This window comes from Megascapheus bottae, chromosome 17 (genome assembly GCF_031878675.1).
Source record: "Megascapheus bottae isolate mThoBot1 chromosome 17, mThoBot2.hap1, whole genome shotgun sequence".
NCBI lineage: Eukaryota > Metazoa > Chordata > Mammalia > Rodentia > Geomyidae > Megascapheus > Megascapheus bottae.
Window position 1 is genome coordinate 42,046,391 of NC_143525.1, and position 21,604 is coordinate 42,067,994.

Below are 21,604 nucleotides of genomic sequence, written 5' to 3' on the forward strand. Positions count from 1 at the left end.
CCTGACGGTTCTGATCTTTGGCAAAATGTTGACTCTTTTACATTAAGTCTGATATAGATAGAATATCAAAGTGTAATGCTGCTGAGCGCGGTGGCTCATGCCTGTAATCCTAGCTACTCAGAAGGCTGAGATCTGAGGATCAAGATTCAAAGCCAGCCTGGCACAAAAGGCCCTGAGATTCTTATCTCTAGTTAACCTCTAGAAAACAGGAAATAGGGTTTGGCTCAAGGGTAGGGTGGTAGTCTTGAGCTGAAGAGCTCAGGCCGAGTTCAAGCCCCATGATCCACAAAAAAAAAAAAAAAGTAATGCTATATAAAAAGTACCTAAGTGGGGCCCGGGAGTTTGGCCTAGCGGTTAAAGTGCTTGACTAGCATGCACAAAGACCCGGGTTCGATTCCTCGGTATCCCACATACACAACCAAGCCGGAAGTGGCAGAGACGAGACACAACCAAAAAACCGGAAAAGTGGCAGAGACGAGACTGCGACGGCGACAGAGAGCGAAAGAAGCGAGCTGAGCTGAAGTGAACAGAGCCCAACCGAGTGGTGGCCGGAGCGAGCCGAGCCAGAGCCAGCGAGGCCGGAGCGAGCGGGGCCGGAGCGAGCGGGGCCGGAGCGAGCGGGGCCTGAGCTAGAAAGGGGGCCTAGCCGGGCCAGAGCGAGCAGGGCCAGAAAGAGAAAGGGGCCAAAAAAAAAAAAAAAGTACCTAAGTGTAATTTAAGTAGAAGGTAATGTATGGATTGGAGAGAAAAGGAAAAAGAAGTGAGCATGACAGCACACATTATTCCTGGTGTGGATAGGCTCTGTTTCATGGAATTTATTTCTTTTGTATCTGTAGATGTGTGTGTGCTCTTAGACACCATGTACAATGTGTTTTGTTTTGAGGGTCACAGTTTTAAAAGTTTGAGTCTATTCTGCAAGGAAAGGTCACACAGTCAGATGTGGGACAGATGATTCCATAGGGAAGAAAAAGGGAGGGAATGTGGCTCAGTGGTAGAGTGTTTGCCTTGCATGCATGAAACCCTGGCTTCAATCCCTCAGTTCCACATTTACAGAAAAAACTGAAAGTGATGCCATAGCTCAAGTGGTAGAGTGCTAGCCTTGAGCAAAAGAGGCTTAGGAACAGTGTCTAGCCCTGAGTTCAAGCCACAGGACTGGGGGAAAGAAAAAAAAAAAAGAGCAAAGCCGGCACTCTGCCAAGTGTTTTAACAAGTTACCCTTTTAAGTCCAAGAACATCCACAAGGAAAGGAAAATGAATACTATTTATACTAACCCTATTTAATAGACAAGGAAACTGATACACACTTGCCTGAGGTCACATTGCTTGTAGTGGCAATCAAAACTTGGTCTCCAACCAAAGTGTGCCCATTTTCAGTCCATGCACAGTACTCTAGCAGTCACGGTAGACAGTTCTTCTTGGTCTGTTAAGGGAACTTGGGGTTGGCCCCCCAATTGATGATCAAGGCCAGCTAGCCCTGGCTTCTTGTCTGTGGATACAAGACATGCAGGGTCCAGGAAATGAGGAGCCCAGGTTTTGCAGGACAGAGGACTGGAGGCTGGTGGCTGCGAGAGTGGCAGCTCTTCCCCAGCCCTGCTGCTGCGTGCAGCCTGCTTTGCCATGGCAGAATATGCTGCTAATTATAACCAAACACAATGAGCAATCACAGCCCGCTGGAGGAGGAGCACTCCAGAGAGGTCTGGCAGGCTTTTCTTTAGAACCTCCCAGCAGCCTGAAGGCAGTGGCAGGAACTGTGAGCTCCAGCTCCTTCCTTCCCTTCCTGCTTCCTCTCCAGGCCAGGTCTACTCAGTGCAGTCAGTACAGTAACTCACTTCGCTCCTATGGTGCCTGGTTCTGCGTTGAGTGCCGCAGGATGACTGAGAGCCAGGACTTTGTTCTTGCCTTCAGTGAGCTAATCATCTTCCCAGCACTCTTTTGATTGGAATTTAAAAGCCTGGCCAAATGAACTGGTGGTCAGGGCAGTTTTCACCAGCTCTGTGTCCTTAACTGCTTTGTTCTCAGGTTGAGACACTGGGAAAATTTATCTTCTGGTTACAAAAGCCTAACTATCTCTGGTGGAGCTCATTTCTCAGATGTCCCAGGGAAAGGAACTCTTCAAATCTCAGGCCAATACAAGATATGCATGAAGTTGGGGAACCCAGAGAAGATACTTATCTGAGAACTGGAAGGGGAATGGAAGAAACAGCGTCAGACGGTGTGCTATCTACCTCGGGCTCTGGGCAGATGCAATTATTTTTCCTGGACTGAACCAAGAACTGGCTCCATCTTTGGCCAAACTTCAAAGTACATCAAATTTTTCTTTGGGGCCCTTCATCCTTCTCTCACCTTTTTGGCATCTAACTTCTTTCAGGTATACTCAGGGAACCACTTGTATTGCCCCTGTTATAGTTTTTTTTTTTTTCTTTTTGTCTAATGTCAACACATCACAATGTCTTGAATTCAGGGACTCTCACTTGGCCCTTTTTCTCTCAAGGCTAGTGCTATACCACTTGAGCCATAAATCTACTTCAGGCTTTTTTGCTGGGAAATTGGAGATGAGTCTTATGAGCTTTTCTGCCCAGACTAGTTTTGAACTACCATACTCAAACCTCAGCCTTTTGTGTAGCTAAATCTTCTGACCAAATTATTCCGTTCCTTGGATAATGGTCTCAGGGAAACAATCAGAGATTGAAGTCTGGGTACCAGGGCTTTGTGCCCACAGCCTAAAGTCAAATTAGGGGCAACCTAAGAGGCCAAATATAAATTTCTCTCAACCGTTTTTTTTTTTTTTTTTGCCAGTCCTTGGGTTTGAACTCAGGGCCTGGGCGCTGTCCCTGAGATTCTTTTGCTCAGGGCTAGCAGTCTACCACTTGAGCCACAACACTAATTCCAGCCTTTTCTGTTTATCTGGTACTGAAGAGTCGAACCCATGGCTTCATGCATACTAGAGAAGCACTGTACCACTAAGCCACATTCCTAGCCACTCTCAAGTTTTGTTTTTGTTTGTTTGGTTGGTTGGTTGATTTTTTGTTTTTTGGGTTTTTTTGATTCGTCTTGTTTTTTGGGCTTTGTGCCCACAGCAATCTCATTCTAAAGTCAAATTAGGGGCAACCTAAAATTGCTTCTTAAGAGGCCAAATATAAATTTCTCTCAACTGTTTTTTTTTTTTTTTTTTTTTTGCCAGTCCTTGGGTTTGAACTCAGGGCCTGGGCACTGTCCCTGAGCTCTTCAGCTCAAGGCTACCACTGTACCCTTGAGCCAAGCCCCACTTCCTGGTTTCTAGAGGTTAATCAGAGATAAGAGTCTCAGGTCCCTTTGTGCCCGGGCTGGCTTTGAACCTTGATCCTCAGATCTCAGCCTCCTGAATAGCTAGGATTACAGGCATGAGCCACCGCGACGGCTTCTCTCAACTTTTAAGTGGATCAATTCTACTCTTCTTTTGGCTCTGCATTCAGTGTCCAATTTATGCCTACAGCCTGTGTTTTAGATTCAAATAGTTCTTTCCCAAAGAGGAATCTTGTCATTAGCTTTAAAATATTTTTGTTGTTGTTGTTCTTGGTCACGCTTAGCTCACGTGGTGCACTGGCTATTCTGCCCTTTGGCATAACTTGGTCATAGCATTTTTTGGTCATAAATAACAGAAACCAACTCAAGTTATCTGATGGAGGAAGGAGTGAAAGTGGAGGAGGATGAGAAAAGAATGGCAGCAGACACTCTTAAATGTGGAAGGTGAAAATTAAGCCCCAGAGAAGGTTTACCTAAAATAATCTGGCTTCTTTCTTTCCTTGAGCACAATTCTGAGCAAATCTCTTAACTCTGACCCTAACTGGCTTGGTGCCCTTAAGCAAATTATGTAACCTCTCTGTATCTTGGAGACTTCATTTGTAACAACAGGACATTAATACTTCCTATCATATCACATTTACTAGGCAAGCTGTGGTACAACCGCAATACATATTCGAATTTCATCTCCTAGAACCCATGAATTTCCAGAGTTATTCCTAAGAAGCCTTCAGTTTATGTTAATGAGCTTATGTTAATGAGGTGACACTGAGATGCTACAACCAGTGCCTCTAGCCCTTCCTTTCCTGCATTCCCACACCTGCAGACACCTTTCTACCAGACACATCCCCCAGTCCACTCCTCCATGCAGTCACCTCCCTTCCTTCTCAGAGGCCATTTTCTATCACTGTAAATGAGGTATGGTAAAATGGCATACACCCGAAATCTTAACACTACGGAGGCTAAGGCAAGAAGATTGGAATTTTCAGGCCAGCCTGGACAACTTGCTGAGACACAAAACAAAACCTAAACCTAATATTAACCAATACCCTCAGCCCTGTGATAATCTTAAAATAAGGCCTGCGAGTTCTTTGAAACTTGTATTAGTTTAGTTTACCATAAGAAAAATGTCTCACCAGAAGTTTGGCCTAGTGGTAGAGTGCTTGCCTAGTATGCATGAAGTTCCGGGTTCAATTCCTCGGTACTATATACACAGAAAAGGCAGAAGTTTTGCTGTGGCTCAAGTGGCAGAGCTCTACCCTTGAGAAAGCCCAAGAACAGTGCTCAGGCCCTGAGTTCAAACCCCAGGATTAGCAAAAAAAAAAAATGTCTCAGATGGATGGCTTAAACAACAGAAATTTGTTTTCTTACAGTTTTGAAGGAGATCCAAGATCAGAATTCTGGCCAGTATCCTCTGCTTGGCTTTTTGATGACTATCTTCTTACTGTCTCTCTGTAGTAGTCTCTTCTCAGCAACTGTCCACAGAGAACTTATTAAGCTCTCTAACTTCTCATCCTAAAAAAACATGAACCCAAGAACACTGGTAAGTCATGCTTATAATCCTAGCTGCTCAGGAGGCTGAGATCTGAGATAATGGTTCAAAGCCAGCCCAAGCAAGAAGGTCTTTGAACCTCTTATCTACAATAAACTACCAGAAAACCAAAAGTAGAGCTGTGGTTTAAGTGGTAAAACACTAACCTTGATCAAAAAGAACTCAAGGACAGTGCCCAGGTCCTAAGTTAAAGCTTCATGACTGACAAAAAGAGAAAGAAATATACTATTACCTGTACATCATATCATCTTAGCTTGTGTTATTAGTACACTCAGACGTTCATAGAAAAAAATTGCTTGATGACACATTTGTCTCAGAAAGTATCCCCATCTGGGCTGTGAGTTTGGCCTAGTGGTAAAGTGCTTGCCTAGCATGCACGAAGACCTGGGTTCGATTCCTTGATACCACATACATAGAAAAAAAGCTGGCAGTGGTGCTGAGGCTCAAGTGGTAGAGCTCTAGCCTTGAGAAAATCCAAAGACAGTGCTCAGGCCCTGAGCCCAAGCCCAGGACTGGCAAAAAAAAAAAAAAAAAAAAAAAAAGTATCCCATCATCGTTAAGTGACACGTGATTGGACTATATTTCCTTAAGAACCCTGTCTCCACACTAAGCTCTAGGGGGTTAGGACTTCAGCAAATAAAGTGAAAGGTCCATAACAACACTTCTCCCTTCAAAAGGCATGGACTGGACTTGGTAACTTGCTCCTAACAAATATAATGTGGCCACAGCAACATTGAGATGACTTTTTTTTTTTTTTTTTTTTTGCCAGTCCTGGGCTTGGGCTCAGGGCCTGAGCACTGTCCTTGGACTTTCTCAAGGCTAGAGCTCTACCACTTGAGCCTCAGCACCACTTCCGGCTTTTTTTTCTATGTATGTGGTACCAAGGAATCGAACCCGGGTATTGGTGCATGCTAGGCAAGCATCTACCACTAGGCCAAACTCCCGGCCCCTATTGACATGACTTTTAAGTCTAGGTTAAAGAAGAATATTTTCTTCTTGGATTCCCCTTTGGCTTGCCAAAGGCAAGATGGCAATGGTCAGATTGTAAAGACACTCAAGCGGCCTGTGAAGAACTAGAGAGGAAAGGAGTCTTGTCTACCAACCACCACCAACAATCAAAACAGTAACTACCTACCAATCACTAGTGCACCATCTTGGAAGCAGATCTAGCGCCAATCAAACTTTCAGGTAACTGCATCCCCGGCTATTTTTTTTTTTTTTTGCCAGTCCTGGGGCTTGAACTCAGGGCCTGAGCACTGTCTCTGAGCTTCTTTTTGCTAGTATTCTATTACTTGAGCCATGGTGCTACTTGATGTGGTCCTGAGAAGTCAAATCAGGGCTTCATGTATGCTAGGCAAGCTTACCACTAAGCCTTATCTCCAGCCCAGGCCCAGCTAGCATCTCAACTGCAGCTCCCAGGCCGATACCAGTGTACAAGTGTCCAGGTGAGCTGCTTCCAAATTCCAAATTCTAATTCACAGCCTCTATGAGGTATTTCATGTTTATTGCTTTAAGCCACTAAGTGTTTCCGCAGTTTGTTTCACAGCCATAGAGAAAGATCAGTGACACACTTGCCTTGATATTCCCTTCCAACCCATGGATCTAGCAAAACATCAACACCAGTTCACATAGCTATAATCCCAGCCCTTGGGAGGCTAAGTCAGTAAGATGGTGAACTTCAAACTAGTATGGGCTATACAGTGAGTGCCAGGCCAGATGGGTTAGATAGCAACACACACACACTTCTATTAGTCACAAAACAAAATCCTTGAACACTGGCCCATCTCTAACTTCCAGCTATTTTATGCCTTCCTGCCAGCTGCAGAGTACAGCTAGAGACAACCCTGAAAGATGTTCCTTTCCACTCATGATGATTAATCGGAGGAAGGCCTCCTCACTGCCCAGCCCGCCAGCACGCTTTCTACATCTTCTTCCATCCCTATGTGGTGTCTCCTCCCTTCAGGCCTCACCACCACTCCTCTCGCTCTCAATGACAGTTGGTAACGTCACTTCCTTCCCACGGAACCAAAAGGAATTCAGGGAAAAAAAAATCCTCATCTTCCCAGCTCCAACATCCCAAAATATCTCCTTTTAGTAGCCAGGCTGCACACACTGCCCTCCTTCCTCTTGCAGGGCCTAGACCACGCACAAGTCTATGCGAGTCTAGCCCTCCGCTTGCCCACAGTCCCTTCCGGCTCTTGCTATTGAAAGGCATCACTCTGTCAATTATTGGCTCATCCCCGTGGATGTTCCCTGGTGACTGGACTGTGCTCCTCAGCATAGGAATGGGCTACAACAACCATTCACATCAAAACGAAAAATCCTTGACTACATCTCCCTCCATTTACTTCTCTACTCATCTGCTCACCACTCATAGCTTTGATAGAAGTTTTTTTAAAAAGCCTACCTTGGTTCTATTTCCTTAATTGCAATTCTTCATCTCTCTTTCACACACTCCAGTCAAGCATTTCTCCCTATCATGACATTTCTCAAGGTCACCGGTAAGTTCCGTGCAAACAAATTCAGTGGTCAATCCTGTTTGAGCATCCATAGTACTTTGTCATTTGATCATTCTTCTTGCTCTCTCCCTTTCCATCTTCCTTTCTTTTGCTTTTAGTTTGTTTTCAGATAGGTGCTCTTCCTTTCACCTTAGCCTTGAAACTCAATTCTGCCTCTGCCTCCCAGATAACTGGGATTACATGGTGGCCCACTACCCTAGCTCCCCATATTTATATAAGCCTCCAAGCTGGATCTGAGCTATGTAGGGTCTCTCTCCCTCCCCCCCTCTCTCTGTCTCTCTGTCTCTGTCTCTCTCTCTCTCTCCTTCTTTGCCAGTCCTGGGACTTGAACTCAGGTCCTGGGCACTGTCCCTAAACTCTCTCTGCTTAAGGTTAGTGCTCTACCTCTAAGACACAACACCACTTCTGGCCTTTTCTGTGTATTGTGGTACTGAGGAATTGAATCCAAGGCTTCATGCATGCATGCATGGTAGGCAAGCACTCTACCCCTAGGCCATACTCCCTGTCTTTTTTTTTTGGCCAGGCCTGGGGCTTGAACTCAGCCTGGGCGCTGTCCCTGAGCTCTTCAGATCAAGACTACCACTCTGCCCTTGAGCCAAGTTCCGCTTCCTGTTTTCTAGAGGTTAATTGGAGATAAGAGTCTCAGGTCCCTTTGTGCCCAGGCTGGCTTTGAACCTTGATCCTCAGATCTCAGGCTCCTGAGGAGCTAGGATGGCAAGAGTGAGCCACCGCACCTGGCACATGCTTCCCTTTTTAAATGCCATCTCTTGAGATGTTCTAGTCTACTTTAGCTCCGGTTTCTGCCATGGACTAGTGTGAGACAATATTAGAACCTATGCAGTTTACAAAATTATTCTTTTGAACTCTCAGTTTTTTTCAAGAAAACCCATTTGGAAGGTTCTGCCTAGATTCTGAGTTTTCCAGCTACATAGTGTACCCATGTTAGCGACAGACTCCTATTGAGATGGGTGTTTTCTAGTCTGAGGCAGTAAGGGTGAGGGAGACAGTGACTGAAGGGTTCTGGAAAGAAGCTGCTCCTTTCTCCCATAAGTACTCCCTAAAAAGCATCTTGTTCTTCCAAGAGTGTTCAAAGGTGCAGACAGCTTTGGTTGCTGCTGGCAACTGTGTGACAATCTTGATGATTCATAGTTCCAGGATGAAATTGACCCCATGGACAGCAGAGTGAAGGGACAAAACGAATCAACGTAGAGCAGGTGGTTTAGATGTTACATAAGGCCACCATCATGCCTCAAACTGTTTGACTGTCATGGGCCAATCGGTTCTCTATTGTTTAAGTTGGTTGCCTTGTGCTTTCTGCTATTGCAATAAAAACCATCCATCCTTCCAATACCGCATGACAGCTCAGATTCACTGTGCTGTGGGCTGGGAAACAGGGAGGCACAGTCTGGTCTGAAACGATTCATTCACATCTGATGCAGATGGTGTATTGCTCTTACTGGGGGAGGGAGGGAAGGTCAGGCAAGTTCATCCTGAAGCAAGGGCATAGCTGAAAGGAAGCTTCAGGTGTTGAATGTGATGCTCTGAGATCTTACAGGGCTTCGGCTGCAAGATCCAAACGGGGCCAGCATTCTTTTATTTATTTATTTTTTTTTTCCTGGTCCTGGGGCTTGGACTTAAGACCTGGGAGCTGTCCCTGAGCTGCTTCTGCTCAAAGCTAGCCCTCTACCACCTGAGCCACACCACGTCTCCCTTTTTCTGAGTAGTTTATTGGAGATGAGAGTCTCATGGACTTTCCTGCCCGGCTGACTTTGAACTGCAATCTTCCGATCTCAGCCTCCTGAATAGCTAGGATTACAGGCGTGAGCCACCACACCCACAAGGGATGATGCTTTTAAAATGCAAAGTTCTAGCTAGACACATGGCTTGCACATGTCCTAGCTTCTCAGGAGGCTCAGATCTGAGGATCATGGTTTGAGGTCAACCTGGGCAGAATCCCCCATGAGATTCTTATCTTCACGTAACCCCTCAAAACTGGAAGTGGAGCTGTGGCACACAGTGGTAGAGCACTAGCCTTAAGCAAAGACAGCACCCAGGTCCTGACTTCAAGCCCCACAACCGACAATTATGATCATAAATAAAATAAAATGCAAAATCCTGGGCTCAGCTCTGGCTTTGGAAATTCTGATTGTTTAAATGAGTCACAACGTTCATAACTGCATTTCTGAAATCACCTCGCCAGGTGAACCTGAAGCTCACTTAGGTGTTTTTCTGTTTGTTTTTTATTATTGTTGTTTGTTTTCCCAGTCCTGTGGCTTGAACTCATGTACTATCTCTGAGCTTTTTTTGCTCAAGGCTAGAACTTTAACGTTTGAACCACAGCTCCACTTCCAGCTTCCTGGTGATTAATTGGAGAAAGTCTTATGGGCTTTCTTGCCTGGGCTGGCTTTGAACCACAGTTCTCACATCTCAGGCATTATCTTACCCCTAAGCAGTCCTACCAACCTAAATAAGATGTCTAGGATGCCTTTATCTTCTCTTTTAGGGCTCTTGTTTTGGGTCCTGTTTTCTAATGCCTTGAAGCTCTTCTGATCATCCCACATCAGATGGAAACTGGTCGGCTTTGGGAGTCAGCTCTTTGGGGGGACATTGTCACAGTGGGCACTCAGGGGCAGGTAATCCTTTCACCTTAATAGTAGTAAAATTTAGTCTAATGGAGTTTTCAGGTTTGAGACTGGCAAATGGGTGCAGGAGATGTTTAGGGGAGGGAGGCATCTTGCCACAGCATACAGTGGCTATATATTTACTGCGACACCTCTCCATGGCAGCACTTTTCATATACGTGTCACTTGCTGTACCATAAAACTCTCAGAATGAAGAGCTAACAGATATAATGAGCATTCGGAGTTTTAAAGCATGCCTTTTTTTTTTTGGAAGGGAAAAATATGGAAAAATAAAGAAAGCATTTCAGTGTCAACTCTTACCACAATGCATGCTGTTCAAGCTGGAGGAGAGGCACTGGGAAATACAATTTTGTCATGGAAACGCTGACAGGGCTTCATCTGGGGGACTGCTCACAGGTGCAGCCCAGAACGGCACAGTCTCTCTAGGCTTATTTACATCCTACCCTGCTGAATGAGTTTTCCTTTTATTGTTGTTCTTACCTGGCCCCTGGAAAGTCTGCAGGCTTTCTGGGGATGGGGAAGGGAGGATGTCCTTTACCAGGAAGGTGGAGATCAAGAAGGATGAAAGGAACAAGAGACGGAGAAGAAATGTACTGATTCTAAATGCCAAACACAACTGAATGAGTATACAAGCAGGATGTTCATGTGTTTATCTCCATAGTCTGTAGCTCAGTGGGAGGGCGGTACACAAGGGTTTATTTATTTATTTGTTTGTTTGTTTTTGTGCCAGTTAGCACTCTACCACTTGAGCCACAGTGCCACTTCTGGCTCTTTCTGTTGATGTGGTACTGAGAAACCAAACCCAGAGCTTCATGCATGCTAGGCAAGCACTCTATCACTAAGCCACATTCCCAGCTCCATACCCAAGGTCTTAAATGTTACAGAGAAGAAAACTGGCTGGCAACACCCAAGAGCTTAGGGTCACTTTCTTGGATGCACTAGGCAGCCCTGATTCCGCCACTCTTGCTGACACCGTGACCCTGGGGGAGGACCGCTGAGAAGGCAAGGGGAACCTGTCTCCTGAGAGGGGCTGCAGTGACCATCTTCAGACTTCTTCAGTGGTAGATGACCAACTGCAGATTGGGTTTCAAGCAGGCTTTGCTCAGGGTGGGCTCTGATCCCTGTAGCTATCGATTCTCCGTTCTTCCTGTGTCCCAAGAGTCCTAAGAGACAACAAAGGGCCCCGGCTGCTTTCTGGAGCCAAGGGACTGGACCTCATTGGCCAGAAAGGAAAAGATGCTGGTGGGATATCTGTGGGACATTTCCATTTGGCATGGAAAGTGCCCTTAGGGATTCGCATTCCAAACTAGAAGGGGAGACAAGGACTCCAAATACAGAGTCCAAGAAAGATGAAGGAAAAAGTCACAGTCCACGAAGTCCAGAACTCACAGTCTGAACAGGAAAAACCTGTTTTGTTTTGCTAGCCAGGATCCAAAGCCCTGAGCAACCAAATGACTTTGGAATTGAAGCCATCGATCTCCCTTGGACTGAGTGAAGAACTGGGGAGAGACAGGTGTCTAGCCTGCTCTGCATACTAAGGGCCCCAGCATCCTCCCACATTTTCTATTGGAGCCACCTCTGGTGTGTGGTGTGTGTGTGTGGTGTGTGTGTGTGTGTGTGGTGTGTGTGTGTGTGGTGTGTGTGTGGTGTGTGTGTGTGGTGTGTGTGTGTGGTGTGTGTGGTGTGTGTGTGTGTGGTGTGTGGTGTGTGTGTGTGGTGTGTGTGTGGTGTGTGTGTGTGGTGTGTGTGTGGTGTGTGTGGTGTGTGTGTGTGTGGTGTGTGTGTGTGTGGTGTGTGTGGTGTGTGTGTGTGTGGTGTGTGTGGTGTGTGTGTGTGTGTGTGGTGTGTGTGTGTGTGTGGTGTGTGTGTGGTGTGTGTGTGTAGGGGTGTGTGTGTGTAGGGGTGTGTGTGTGTGGTGTGTGTGGTGTGTGTGGTGTGTGTGTGGTGTGTGTGTGTGTGTGTGGTGTGTGTGTGGTGTGTGTGTGTGTGGTGTGTGTGTGGTGTGTGTGGTGTGTGTGGTGTGTGTATGTGTGGTGTGTGGTGTGTGTGTGTGTGTGGTGTGTGTGTGTGTGTGTGTGTGTGTTGGGGGGAAGGGATTGCAGCTCTGCTCCGGGAGCGGTTGGAGCCTAGGCAGCTCTGATCAGATTCATTTCTTAGCTCCGTGTGTTCTCAGCAATACAGATCCCACCTTCCCTCCCCACCAGGAGTTTGGGAGACGTTCCAGCGCTGGCTCTGACACGAATTTACAGCTCGGTGCGCCAGGCGATCAGAGCTGACTCCTCTCCTTCTCCCTCAGAGGTGTTGATAGTAACAGCAGCAATGAGCTGCCAAGTTGGCAGGAGAACAGAGCGGGCTGTGCACTGCGGATGGAGGGGGGCAGGGAGCAGGGAGCTGGCAGAGGGCTGGGGCAGAGAAGGACTGTCAATTTATCCTGAAGTTGAAAGGGTCCTTCCTGCCCTGCAGCAGGCACAGGGATGGGACCATGGACTCGAGAGTGTAAAGTAAAGGCCCCAGGGGCAGGGGATGAGGCTGAACTCTCCCTCGTCCCATCCTGAGAGGTGCTGGATTCTAGATGTGACTAGAGACAGTGGAAAGGATTCTGGCTGGGCCTTGAAGTCTCTAGGCAGCTTGGCCCCAAAAAGCGTGACAAGACCCCCAAGTCCTGAGATCCACCTGAGATTCTGCTTTGGGTGGAGAGGCTCTGGTATGAGCTGGAATGCCCCCCCCACTGCACCCCCCCCATCACCTCACAGGGAAGCTGCTTCTTCCTAAAGATAACAGATCTCAAGGAAATCGAGAGGGCGCTCAGGCGCTTTCAAACAGACCTGAGGAACTTAGGCATCTTGACCCTCAGCAATTAATATTTACTTCGGAGATTTGGGTGAATAGCCAAATCTTGTCTACTTCATGATAGATGCTATGCTTTATGTTATGAATGTACTTGATCTTGAAATTTTACCAGGTGGGTCCTATTAGCATTCCCATGTTATTTGTGTATTGCCAGTACTGGGATGTGAACTCGGGGGCCTTGATGCTGTCCCTAAGCTTTGTCCTCAAGACTGGTGCTCTACCACTTGAACCACAGCTCTACTTCTGGTTTTGTTTTTTTTGTGGGTCATGGGGCTTGAACTCTGGGCTTAGGTGTTGTCCCTGAGCTCTTCAGCTCAAGGCTACTGCCCTACCCTGAGCCAAGCCCCACTTCCCAATTCCTAGTGGTTAATTGGAGTTCTTTATTGCCCAGGCTGACATTGAACTGTGATCCTCAGATTTCAGCCTCCTGAATAGCTAGGATTACAGGCATGAGCTATTGCAACTGACTATTTTTGTTGTTGTTGTTTTGTTTTGTTTTTTGGCAGTTTTTTGGAGACTCTCGTAGACTTTCCTGCCCTAGCAGGAAAGCTTTGCAATGAGATCCTCAGACCTCAGCCCCCTGAGAAGCTAGGATGACAGGCTTGAGCCCCTGGTGTCTGATATATTCCCATTTCATTAGTAGGGACCAGAGATGTTAACTGACTCACTTGGAGTCACAGAACTCTACTACTGCCCCACATCTGAAATATCGAAGTCAGAAGCTTGACTTCAGCCTATATTGCTTGGACCACTGTTCCCAGCCCCTTCACAATCTGCCTTCAGAGAGCAACTGCATTCCAGACACGGTGACTGGCACTGAGAAAGTGTTTAATAAATGCCAACTACCACTGATGTCTGTAGGCAAGACCCATACTCTTGGCATCTACCCAGACTTTCCGTGAGGCTTTAGGTTGTCCTCCCATCTTTGGCCTAACTCCTCTCCTTTCTTATCTTAGGAACTGGAAAAATCACTCCTTTGGAGAGCTTCTAGCCCTGCATGAATCCCTGTTCCTCTCCCCTCCTCCTCAAGACACAGCAGAGGAATTCTCAGCTTCCTCTAGTTACCCTCAGCTTGCAAAGAAAACATAGTCTGCTGTGCCTGCTGCCAGTTCCTCTCTGGTGACAGACATAACCCATGTGCTTAGTGCCAGCCCAGTCTGTGCTGTGGAGAGGGCCAGGAGCCTGAGGCTGGACCCGAGTGCCCTCCAGGAGGGCCTGGGGAAGGCCCTTCAAGTTTGGACCTTTCCCTTAGAGAACTCTATCCCAAATAATTTCTTGGCTCTTTTGACTATTAGAGCTGTGACTGAAGATGTCTGTGCCTTACCCATAGACTCTTTTTATATAATATTTGCAATGCTGGGATGGAACCCAGGGACTTGTGCATGCTGTGCAAGTGTTCTTTTACTGACCTACATTGCCCTGCCATTGGATTTTTTTTTTTTTTACCAGTCCTGGGGCTTGAACTCAGGGCCTGAGTACTGTCATCAGGCTTTCTCAAGGCTAGAGCTCTACTACTTGTGCCACAGAGCCATTTCCAGCTTTTTTCTATGCATGTGGTACCGAGGAATAGAACCTGGGTCTTTGTGCATGCTAGGCAAGCACTCTGCCCAGGCCTGCCATTGGATTTTTGAGAGTTTATGCGCGTCACATTGGTTTTGAACTTGCTGTACAGCCTAAGCTGACCTCAAACCTGCTATTCTCCTGCGTCTGTCTCCTGAATGCTGAGACTGCAGGTGGGTATCACCATGCCTGGCTTTCCTACTCATTGTATTGATATCCCCAAACTAAAGTGGATCCATTTGTAAACAGCAGCTTTCTAGGCCACTAAATTATGCTACAGGCCACCCTGCTACCTGAGAGAGATGAAGCAGAACCTTATGTCACTTTCTTTCTTTTTGTCACTCATGGGGCTTGAACTCAGGGTCTAGGCACTGTCCCTGAGCTCTTCTACTCAAGGCTAGAGCTCTATCACTTTGAGCCATGGCTCCACTTCCAGCCTTCCAGTGGTTTATTGGAAATAAGAGTCCTGCCTGAGCTGAACTGGCTTTGAACACCTACACTCACATCTCAACCTCTTGAGTAGACAGGATTAAAGGCATAAGCCTCCTGTCAGCTGGAAAATGGCCAAACCAGAGTCAGTGTCAGACTGAGCTCTACCTGAGACACTTAAACCTCCATCCTGTGTGCCAGGGAAATGAACTGCAGTGTAGACATCTCCCAAACAACCCTGTTTGTTTATGTTGCTGGTGGAGGTTCTGTCTACTGGTGCCCAGTCACTTCCAGCTTTTTGCTGATTAATTGGAGACAAGAATCTGTCAGGATTTGTTTGCCTGAGATGGTTTTGAACTAATGTCTTCAGATCTCAACCTCTTGAATAGCTTGAATTGCTGGCATTTTCCACCAGGGCCTGGCAGAAACTTCTTTTTTTTGGCCATTCCTGGGACTTGCACTCAGGGCCTGGGCACTGTCCTTGAGCTTTGTCAAGCCTAGTACTCTACCACTTGAGCCATAGCACCACTTTTGGGTTTTTCTGTGTATGTGGTATTGAGGAATTGAACTCAGGACTTGGTGCATGCTAGATAAGCAATTTACTACTAGGTCACACAACTACCCTGTCAGAAACTTTTAACCAAAGGAATGTTCAATCTCCAGGGAAGATCTAGAACATAGTGATCAATAATTGTGAACAAGAGCGGGTACATACCTGTAATCCCAGCTACTCAAAAGGTAGAGATCAATAAGATATTAGTTCAAGGGCCGGGAGTTTGGCCTAGTGGTTAAAGCGCTTGCCTAGCATGCACGAAGACCCAGGTTCGATTCCTCGGTACCACATACATAGAAAAAAGCCGGAAGTGGTGCTGAGGCTCAAGTGGTAGAGCTCTAGCCTTGAGAAAGTCCAAGGACAGTGCTCAGGCCCTGAGCTCAAGCCCAGGACTGGCAAAAAAAAAAAAAAAAAAAAGATATTAGTTCAAGGCTATCTCTGGCAAAAGCACACAAAACTATGGCTCAAGGGGGTAGAGTGGTAGCCTTGAGCTAAAGAGCTAAGGGACAGCACCTGGGCTCAGAATTCGAGCCCTATGATACACCCCACCACACACACAAACAAAAACCTCACAAAACATCATCTTAAGAAACAACTTGAGGGCCGGGAGTTTGGCCTAGTGGGTAAAGTGCTTGCCTAGCATGCATGAAGACCCCAGTTCGATTCCTCGGTACCACATACATAGAAAAAAGCCGGAAGTGGTGCTGAGACTCAAGTGGTAGAGCTCTAGCCTTGAGAAAGTCCAAGGACAGTGCTCAGGCCCTAAGCTCAAGCCCAGGACTGGCAAAAAAAAAAAAAAAAAAAAAAAAGAAACAACTTGAGGGGGCCGGGAGTTTGGGCTAGTGGTAGAGAGTACTTGCCTAGCAATACACGAAGCCCTGGGATCAATTCCTTGGTACCACATACACAGAAAAAAGCCAGAAGTGGTGCTGTGGCTCAGTGGAAGAGCACTACCCTTGAGAAAGCCCAAGGGCAGTGCCTAGGCCCTGAGTTGAGTTCAAGCCATAGGACTGGAAAAAAAAAAAAAAAAAAGTTGAGCTGGGTGCTAATGGTTCATGCTTGTAATCCTCGCTACTGAGGAAGCCAAGGCTGTGGATTGCAGTTGGAAGCCTGATCATGCAGAAAAGTCAGTGAGATTCTTGTCTACAATTAGCCATCAAGAAGTAAAGTAGTAGAATACTAGCCTTGAGCACAAGAGCTCAGGGACAGTGCCCAGACCCTGAAGTCAAGGCTTAGGACACACACACACAAAGCTGGGTGTGGTGTTCACACCCAACTGTGGGGAGGCATAGGTAGAGTCATCACTGTCCAGGATGTTCCTGGGGGGAAAAAAAGTATAATTTGAAAAACAACAAAAGAAAAAAAGGGCCAGAAGCGTTGTTCAAATGGTAGAGTAAGTGGAAGGCCTGAGTTAAAACGCAAATAAAAAAAATGGGGAAGGGGAATCAAACAGGGTTATCACAATCCAACAAATCCCTTCTCTATACTGGTTACTCAAGAAGCTCTAAAGACTCTTTCCTTAGTCCTGGGAGCCCTCCAGAGAGCTGAAGCGGAAACTGAGGCATTCGCACAGTGGAGAGATCTGAGGTGTTTCAAGGCACACCTAGAAAAAGGCTGTTCTCTATCATTATACAAGGCTGACTGCCACCATGGTTTGGGATGGAAGGGGGAAGGAGAGAGGGAAGGGGGGGCCCCAAATACTCGACTTGTTAAAGATTTCTGTTTTGAGTACTGTGACAGAAGTGGGGAGTGGAAGGAAATGTCTTCCGGTCAACTTACTAACCTGCAACTTGCTGCTCTTTTGTGAAATAAATTCCGAGGGTCTTTGTCTCTGTCACACAGAAACACATTTTCTTGGTCAGAGCTTGAAAGGCTCATTTATGATGAGTCTGAAAAGGTTAAGACGGGCAGGTTCTAGAGGTACAGAGCAACTAACCAGCTCCTTCTTGCTGCTCATGCAGTGGGGGCCAGCCATGATCAGAAGAAACACACAAAATCTGAAGGTGAGAAGCAAAGGACTGAGCTGAGAGGCCAGAGTATACCAGGAGCGACAGCTAAAGGGAGGGCTTGATGAAGGTGGATGCAGGAGTCTGGAAGCAGGGTCACTCCCAGACAAGAAGAGCCTGCTGGGAAGGTGTTGGAGGAGGGCCCAGGCTCTGGTCTTTGGTCCCCTTGCATGTGGACGTGGCATCTGGAGTCAGCGTAGAGGGCCAGGGGCTGCCTGAGATGACCGCTCAGCGCTCCTTCCCTCTGGAGGTCTCTGAAGGAAAGCAGAATGGGAGGCCAGAAGTGGGTTGAGGTTTGATTTTCCTGAAGCCCTGAGCTGGAGACAGGATGTGTTGACTATTTATTTATGAGGCTATCGATTATAATGCAGCTTTCCCACAGGATCCTGAGGTAGCTCGGGTTGGGAGAAGAAAAGAAGTTAAGTTCCTTTGCTCTGCAGATGTCAGGCACTCAGAAAGCCCACTGGCCTCACCTCCCTATTCTCTCTCCTCTCCCATCCCACTGGCAGCCTTCCCCTCAAGTGGGGGATGTGGACAGCCCCTCTCCTTCCCCTGTCTCCATTTTCCTATTCTGGATTCCTTCCAATATGCAGGGCATAGACTAGCCCTCTAAATCCTGAGGGTCCACACAGTGCTTGAGCCCAGATGTCAAGATTCTGAGCTATGAAAGACCACTGAAGGCTCCTATCAAAATCATTTTGTTTTATTGAAAAGGAAGAGGCCCGGGGAAATCACAGAAAGTGAGAGGCATGCACGGGACAGGAGTCAGGCCTCCTGATTCCTCCAGGTGACAGCTCATCCCGTGTGGCTCTCTTTCTTGAAATAATCCCTCGGATCTTCAATGACCCCCATAATCTCTCTTTGGCTCAGGTATGGGAGGCTGCTGAGCCAGGTATCGTGTACTGGAACCTTTGTTCTCTCTCCCCCCCTCCTCTCTCTCTCTCTCTCTCTCCCTCTCCTTCTCCCTCTCTCTCTCTCTCCTGGTGTGAGCCACTGCGCCTGGCTACCCTTGCTCTCTTTAGCATTCTCTGGGACTTTGCTCAGATTGTTTTGTGCTTGATAAAGTCTTTACACTCTTCTTAAGATTGAGGGGGTTCTGCCTGAACCCTGGAGAAAAACCAAAGCTAGTGACAATGACTGTGAGTCCAGTCAGCTTGGCCCAGCCTTGACCTATAGTCCTTTTTGAAGGACTCTCCCAGTCTTTGTGTCCACTTCCATTCTTCAGGTGGGCAGAACTGTCATGTGGAAGGAAATAGCTGTTCTCTTTTGGCACCAGTGCCAGGGCTCAGTCTACTGAGAGAAGTAGGACTAGAAGCTGGACATTGATGTGATCCTAGTTACTTGAGAGACGGAAACCAAGAGAGCACAGTTTGAAGCCAGCCTACAGAGGAAAAAGTCCAAGAGATTCTGTCTCCATGGAAAGGAAGCTAAACATTCCTGTGATCCCAGCTAGGATGAAAACCCTAATAGTAGGCAAATTTGGATTTTAGCTCAGGGACATATGCTTTAGTGGGAAGTGAGACATTGCTTTAAAAATAATCAATGGGCCGGGAGTTTGGCCTAGTGGTAGAGTGCTTGCCTTGCATGCACAAAGACCCGGGTTTGATTCCTTGGTACCACATACATAGAAAAAGCTGCAAGTGGTGCTGTGGCTCAAGTGGCAGAGTGCTAGCCTTGAGAAAACTCAAGGACAGTGCTCAGACCCTAAGTTGAAGCCCCATGACTAGCCAAAAAAAAAAAAAAAAATCAGTGAAAAGCCAGGCATCAGTGTTTCATGTATGTAATCCTAGGTCCACAGGAGGCCGAACTCTGAGACTCTGTTTTGTCCTGTGCAGACAAAACAGAATTTTAAACTCTAATTCACTAGCAAAATCTGGAAGTGGAGTGGAGGTATGATTCAAGTGATAGAGTGATACTTTATTTCTTAAGTGAATGAAACTAGCTGGGCGCTGGTGGCTCACACCTGCAATCCTAGCTATTCAGGAGGCTGAGATCTGAGGATCGTGATTCAGAGCCAGCCCAGGCAGGACAGTCCAGGAGACTCATCTCCAATTAAGCTTCAGAACTCTGGAGCTGTGGCTCATGGTGGTAGACAGCTAGCCTTAAGCATAAAGAGCTAAGCCCCACAACCAACAAAAATAAATAAACTACATAGATAACAAAAACATCTAAGAGAACAGAGGCGTGAGGCTCAGAGTTCAGCACAAAATTTAAAAGAAAAGGAAGAAGGGAAGGAAGGAAGGAGAAAGGAAGAAAGAAAAGAAATAGGCTTTTCCAGATGGTCCGAATGTAGAATACAGACCAACAGTAAGGTAAGCCTCAAGAACTCTCTTCAACTTCAGAGACCCAGAGATTTCTCATCTTCAGAGCTTCCCTCATGTGGCTTAAAAGGTGAGGGCTATTTCTTGGGTGCTCTGCCCTATCAAGACTGTTCATTTTGTGGGCCAGGAGTTTGGCCTAGTGGTAGAGTGCTTGCCTAACATGCACAGAGACTTGGGTTCGATTCCTCGGTACTACATACATAGAAAAGCTGGAAGTGGTGCTGTGGCTCAAGTGGTAGAGCACTAGCCTTGAGGAAAACCCAAGGACAGTGCTCAGGCCCTGAGTTCAAGCCCCAGAACCGGCCAAAATAATAATAATAATAATAAGACTGGGCCAGGAGTTTGGCCTAGTGATAGAGTGCTTTGCGTAGCATGCACGAAGACCCGGGTTCGATTCCTTGGTACCACATACATAGAAAAAAGCCAGAAGTGGTGCTGAGGCTCAAGTGGTAGAGCTCTAGCCTTGAGAAAGTCCAAGGACAGTGCTCAGGCCCTGAGCCCAAGCCCAGGACTGGCAAAAAAAAAAAAAAAAAGACTTCATTTTGGCATTCAATAGTCTAAGACTTGATCCTAACTCAGTTTCCTGGCTTTATCTCTTCTTTATTCCTTTCTCATAAGCTATGTAAGGAAGTCCATAGAAATTCTACATTTTTTTCATTTGCACCATTTTACAATACTTCAATCTTCTTCCACACAAGTAGAAAATGCAGGATATATGCTACCTTCTTGAATAGCAGCTGGCATTTATTGAGCTACTATCTGCCAGACATTGAACTTTAAACTCCCAATCAGTGCAATATTCATGTCATTTCTTCTCAGGGTTACACAGCCAATAAGCAGCAAAGTCAGGATTTGAACCTAGCCTATTCTTTCAAGGCCTATTCTTTCAGCCACTATACAACAGTGCCCAAAAGGTTGCACTTACCAACAATAGCACAGGCAGGGGTCTTTTTACCGTGTTTTGAATGAAGGAATGAGCACATGAATGCATGGATCTGAATCCTAGCCTGCCCACCGTAGAAGGAACTGGGAGTCAGAACTTGCTTTTCTGAAAGGCTCAGTCTTCCGTTTTCTTTTCAAAGGCACTCTGGGAAAGGAGGGGAACGAAGTGTAGAGCTGCCTGTGTGTCATTACAGAGCCTCTTGTGTTGGCAGCTGCTGTGGTTGCCATTGCCGCCGACTTTCCAGGTTGGGAACTGCAGGGACTACTGATTGCTTTGCGTGAAAGGAAGGAGAGAAAAGGATAAGGAAGCTTCTTCACATGGCAAGGCCTAGCCTTGCTTTCCATGTGCATCTCATCAGCAAGATCCACTTTGGGGGAGCACTGTGTAGATCAGTGGTAGAATGTGTGCTTAGCACATGTGAGATCCCGAGTTCTAGTCCTAGCATCACGAAAAAATAAAAAGGTTCAGTTTTGGTAGGGCAGATGGGAATTCAGCTAAATTCCTCACTATGGATTAAAGATTAAAGATGAATCTAATGGCTACTCTAAGAAGAAAGGGCCTGAAGTATGTGCCCTTCTGGATAGTGTCCAGAGACAAAGGATGCTGGAATCGGAGTAGCCATTCTAGACCAGGAGAGAAAAAGCATGAGAATGGCAGAAAAACAGAGAAGTCTTGAGACGCTGATACCGTGGAATTATCACACCATGTGGCTAAAGATCTCAAGTCGCAAAGTCTGCATGGGCCCCTGTACATTTGGGAGTTACTATTCCCGGGTTGGCTATCGAAGCCATGGTAACATCTACCATCATCAAGGAAGACGAGTAAAGAATCTACAACAGAACCCTGAGGAACAGCAGATTTGAAGAATGAGCAGAGGAAATGTAGCCTTCAGAAGAGTCTGAAAGGAGGAGTCAGAGAGGTAGGAAGCCAGGGAAGCATTGCGCCACAGA

The 21,604-nt window shown here is 46.6% G+C and overlaps 1 long non-coding RNA gene across 1 annotated transcript; it reads right to left on the bottom strand.

Annotated features, from left to right (window-relative positions):
- Positions 1-1,704: 1,704 nt before the first annotated feature.
- Positions 1,705-6,053, bottom strand: LOC150051914 (uncharacterized). The gene is made up of 3 exons (XR_016538463.1): positions 5,967-6,053; positions 4,651-4,794; positions 1,705-2,179 (listed from the first exon to the last, which is right to left on the bottom strand). It is a non-coding gene; the product is annotated as an uncharacterized LOC150051914 (long non-coding RNA).
- Positions 6,054-21,604: the final 15,551 nt, after the last annotated feature.